This window comes from Gobius niger (assembly GCF_951799975.1).
Source record: "Gobius niger genome assembly, chromosome: 20".
NCBI classification, from domain to species: domain Eukaryota; kingdom Metazoa; phylum Chordata; class Actinopteri; order Gobiiformes; family Gobiidae; genus Gobius; species Gobius niger.
Genome location: NC_136871.1, coordinates 9,462,139 through 9,467,853, shown reverse-complemented (window position 1 = coordinate 9,467,853; position 5,715 = coordinate 9,462,139).

Sequence of the window (5,715 nt, the reverse complement as noted above, 5' to 3'; positions counted from 1 at the left end):
TGCTTGTGTTACTTTGTTTATGTCCAACCCAAATACACAAAATGTCATTGTCGCTTTTGTTTTAAATCGCGCTTCAAACCTGCGAATCATTTCCTGAATCAGTCACGTGGTACGGCCGCTTCCCGAGGCTTCGAACGCCGCCACACACGTGATCAACACACGCATCGATACGCGCTTCAATAGACACTCCTCTAGATTACTCGGCACACGCTTCGAAGCCTCGACACGATCGGCACATGGCAAGGCAAGGCAAGTTTATTTATACCGCGCATTTCGTACACAAGGCAACTCAATGCGCCTTACAAAAGAAAATATGCGAAATTACAATCAGGTTAAGTTAAGGCAAAGCACATAAATAAAAACATCAAGACATGGGAAACACACAGTACACCTGGGCAGGCGCTGGAATTTTTTGTTGGGTAGGGGAGGGGCGCCCGCCTGTCGACTGGAGGGCGGGGGTGGGGGAGTTAAAAAAGTTGGTGAACACAGACGCAGAGGGATTTGGGGCGTGGTTAGGGAGGGGATGTGTGTGCAGTTATTTGCATAGTCACATCTCTAATGTTAGCAGATTTAGAAAACATAGAAAGTAAAGTACTGTACTGTACCGGACTATAAGTCGCACTTTTTTCTTATTTTAGCAGGGGGTGCATCTTATACTCCGGAGCGACTAATATGTGATTTTTTAATTCAAATACCGTATATAATATCAGATGCCGCTAGAGGGCACTGCAGGCTAACCGAGCAGCAAAAAGAAAGGTTGGAGTGAGTGAGAAGCGGAGGTTACTCTTAAAGAAGAAAACAAACAGAGATAATCACGGGCTAAAAGCTCGATGGCCACAGCTAGAGGTACGACTTTGCAAATGAGATGCCAAGGTTGTTGGATTTAATGATTTGGAGTGAGATGGAGAGTTTGGTATGTTCTTTATGCTATAGTTATCTGAACTGTTTATGTGACGTTAGCAAGAAAAGAAAAAAACAACAGGCTGAATAGGTGTATGGTATATACACCTATTCAGCCTGTTGTTTTTTTCTTCATTAGGGACTTTTTGGCTTGTGCGTCTATGACAAGCTGAGGACCAAACGCAAAGATATTTTATCAATCCAGTATCGTCCATACGAGCCCGGCGTTTTGGGGGTCTGAAAACGAGCATTTTCCAAACTAGGTCCCGGAGTGGAAAGATCTCAAAACGCCGTTTACGACGTCTCTGCAACTTTTACTAAAACAATGACATCACAGCGTCAGAGATCAGAGTGGTGTCTGTTATCCATAATCTACTGACCTAATAATAAGTGTTACCCCTGGATCTATGCTGGTTTTACTCCGCTCCTCTTTGCTCCACTGCAGTCCACAAGCCACAGGTGACAAGTAGAAAAACACGGCCGAGTCAGTCTGTGTTTTTGGACTGACAGTAAAAGTCACTGACAGGTTTTTCTGCTTTAGTCCCGTTACGTCTGAAGAATAAACTCTCCTCCTTGTCTCTTCTGTAGATCGTAAATCCTTGAATCAGTTTCATTTTCACTGTTTACATTCCACATAAGTTTACTGCGCATGCGTAAACATCTTGTTCTATTATCTGTGTTAGCGTCACAGCGCCTCACACAGGCCTGGAAGATGAATTGCGCCGTTTTCACAGACCCGAGTCGACCCATGTGGACGCACACATTTACTAAGCTGGCTTCAGACTTACAAAGAAAGTTTCTGAAAATATAAGCGTTTCGTCTTCGTGTGGATATAGCCATAATTATACTCCGGAGCGACTTATAGTATGGGAATACTGTATGTCTTTCCAATCCAAAAGACTCAACTTTATAAGGCCCTGTACCTGATATTTTTAAAGCTAGTGGAATGAAACCCCCATAAGAGAATTATGAATTTGTGAAAAGACGCTATATATTTAATTAAAACATAAAATATAAACTTGTCTGAAATGCGTTATGAAAACAATCAGGTTTGAGGTCTTTAAATTCTTCTGACTCTGAAATCTGATGTATTTTTACTGCAGATATTTGCTTTGTAGTTTTGTTTATTTTATCACAATCTTGACAGACATTTTGATGAGATTGACATTGTCACTATTGTTTATTTATTGCATCGAGCGCCATGTAAATCACTGCTCTTAAATGACAGATTGGTGCCAGCCGTCAGCTCAGCGCAGACAGCATTACCACAGTTTGAGTTAACTTGTGTTGTGTTTATAATGCTCACTTTGACTTGAATAACAACAGTTCATTTTCACAGTGACTGTCTTTTTTCATTGTGCCGGAGTGTTAAAGAAGCTGCACGCCCTCATTAACACTCACAGGGAATACTGCACCATTCATCTGTTTTACTGCTTGAACCAGGCTCTGTCACTCCACAGACACATCTCACACAGCACGAAGCATATTAGGGGCGATTTTTTTAAATAAAGTCCATACACCATGTCAAAACCACAAACAATGAGCAATATTTCCTTTAGGGCCTCATTTCCTAGTTAGAGTGTTGTTGATTTCTGTAGATATATATATATATATATATTTTATTCATGCAGTCCTTGTATCTGAAGAGTTTAGTGTTGCTAGGCTAGTGCATGTCTATGGTAACTAGTAGCCTGCATTAAAAACAGTCTGACCCGAGCACAGTGCACCTGAGGCAAATCACTTATAACACCAGACTACCTATATAAATGTCAGTGTTGACTGAATATTTGCTTTTAGTTATAACCATTTTGCATTTATAAGAACTCATATTTGAGTAGCATCAGTTCCTGGTTGTGAGCTACGCAGCGGCGGAGTGATCTGCTCGGTTACCGGATCTACAGTAGTTTGTTTACCTGTGGCCGGCATTACTACACCTGGAATTCACAAAGGAACTTTCTACAAATCAGATATGGCAACGTTTGGAGGACGACCCCATGATTTTGAGGTTTTTAATGCAGGCTACTAGTTACCATAGACATGCGCTAGCCTAGCACTAGCCTAGCAACACAAAACTCTTCAAATATGAAAAAAGAAATCAACAACACTCTGGATAATTAGGAAATGAGGCCCGCTTTGTCAAAAATCCTGAAATGTCCCTTTACAACCAAATTTAACCGGGTCCATTCACGACCGATTTAAGTTTTTAGTCACCATCACTGCATTTATGCTTCCAGCTGTTTCTAATGATAACACTAGGGCTGGGACAAATTATAAGCAGGGCCAGACCTAGCCAATTTGACGCCCTAGACAAGATTGAACTCAAATAAATAAATAAATAAATAAATATCAATAATAATGATTTAATAATTTTCATTCATATTTCAGTGTGTTTCTCTTGCGTACATGCACAAAGCCTTTTTCTGAATTTTCTTGACCCAAAGAGCATTCTATTTTTCTATTTAGTGGGTATGGATACTTTTGATGTGAAAAAGACTTTTTCATTCGTTTGTTTTATTTTCATTGAATTATCATTGTTATATAATAAACGTATGCACAACAGTTATATTGGAGGAGGAACCTTTACTTCTGAAGTAGTTTTGCGATTTTTCACCATGATGTTACACGGCTCCCTGGAGGCGTAGAAGGACCAGGGAGGGGCCCTTTGAAAGGTTGAAAGGTCTAGTTTCCAACACCGCACATCTCTATCAAATTATTGAATATAATATAATTTTGGACACATGACTTTTTACACATTTCAAGGTAAAAATATAACTTATCATAATTATTTACTGTATAGTGTGTAAAAGTCCTTGTGCTTCATTATGAGCCAACCCGACCTGCATGTTTTTGGAGGTAGGGGAAGCTGCAGCACCTGGAGGAAACCTGGCTGGCTGCCTTCAGTGCTCCTTTGATCCTCTGAAACGCTGCACCGCCTCCTGGATGTATCGTCCCGGCCCTAGTTATCAACATTACCAACAGAGAGCGACGTCTTTTGGAGAATTTACCAAATTAGAGGATGTAAGGTAATGACGTAAACAAATTTGGTACCACCTATGGTAAATACAGTCAGGTGATGAGGTGATGGTTTGTTTACAGATTGACTGCTCTTATCATGTTTAAAAATTTACATGTTTGTTCGGCTTCACCTGTTGTGAGCTGCACATTAAACTTGTGTCGACGCAAAGAAGCTAACCACTCTGCCATTGCACACAAATGTAATATGTCCATGTTCTCTGTTTTGCCTTTTTCCTGTACTCCAGCCTGTAAATTACTATTTTTACTGTTGCCTGTCAGTGTCTCCACACAATGCACGATCACTCAGGGCTTCCTGAGCACCATTAACGCTTTGTTCAAGCATTTTAGCGACTGTAAAATTACTCACTCTCATATTGTGTTTGTGACGTAAACCCCCTTTTTGTGAAGAAGAACTGTGTTCATCCTAATGCCACACAACCTCTAATTTGTGTTTTGTGTAGTGCTGTTGGCAAAGGTGATTTAAGTTTACACATGCTTTTAGAAACTAGAATGTCTTGGCTTTTCAGATGAGGTCACACAGGCATATAGACCTTAACTCTAAGATGGCAGATAACAGGTTAAGATCTACAGAACGGGTCAAAATGTTATTAGCTTTTCTTAAAGGAACAGGCCACCGTTTTTCCATACTGAAATATGTTCTTACCTGAGCTTAGACGAGTTGATACGTACCTGTCTGGTCTTTGTGCCCGTGGTCTCTTCTAACTTCACTCTTGGTTAGAGCTATATGAATACATTGGGAGAGGCCAAATGCTAAGAACATCTTTGGTCATTTTGCGTGACTGAGAGACCAGACAGGTACGCATCAACTCGTCTAAGCTCAGGTAAGAACATAATTATCTCAGTATGTAAAAACGGTGGCCAATTCCTTTAAGTTTCAACACTATTTACGTTGTGTAATTGTCATCGAAGGCATGAAACTATCACATTCCAAGATCACACGGAATTAGGAAACAAAAAAGGGTGAAATAACTCAAAATATGTTTTATATTTTAAATTCACCAATTCATCACCAAGAGGTCTTTTCTCAATGAGCTTCACAAAGTCGTCAACAGGAAGCCATTTCTGGTAATCACATTGTGAAGCCCATTGAGAAAATGTTTAAAGTTCGCAAAAGCAAAGCAAAAGGCGGCTATTTAGAAGAATTTATTTAACCTTTTTTTTTTGTTTAAAACATGATTCCCTATGTGTTTATTCATAAATGAACGCCTTCAGTTAGAATCTACAATGTAAATAGTCTTGAAAAACAGACAAAACAACAAATGAAAAAGTGTGTCCAAACTTTTGACCAGTATTGGATTAAATAATTTCAATACAATAACATTTGCCCGGGTTCGATTCCCACCTGGACGGGGCCTTTCTTCCTCCGAGTGCTCCGGTTTCCCCTACAACTAAAAACATGTACAATAGTTGAATCCCCCAGCCAGGTGATGCTGACCCTCAGCCTGGCTGCACATCTGGAGATGGGTCCCTGGGAGCGGCACTGTTGTCGCCCACTGCTCCTTACGGTTTGACGCAGCGGCATCGTAGGTTGGGACAAATGCAGAGGACAAAAAATATCGAATACTTTCTCTTCAATCCAAGAATTAAAGTTGCACGTACGCTGTTATAATGAAATATTGCTTTAGAAAAAGTAGGATTGATTGCGAAATGAAAATTACAAAATCCGTCAGTTGAAAAAAAAAGGTATCAAAATGATGCACTTGTTATCATCTCGCAAACATCTCATTTAGACCATGCAGCATTGTCCCAACTTCTATTGTGCTTTTAGCCTTTTGTTCA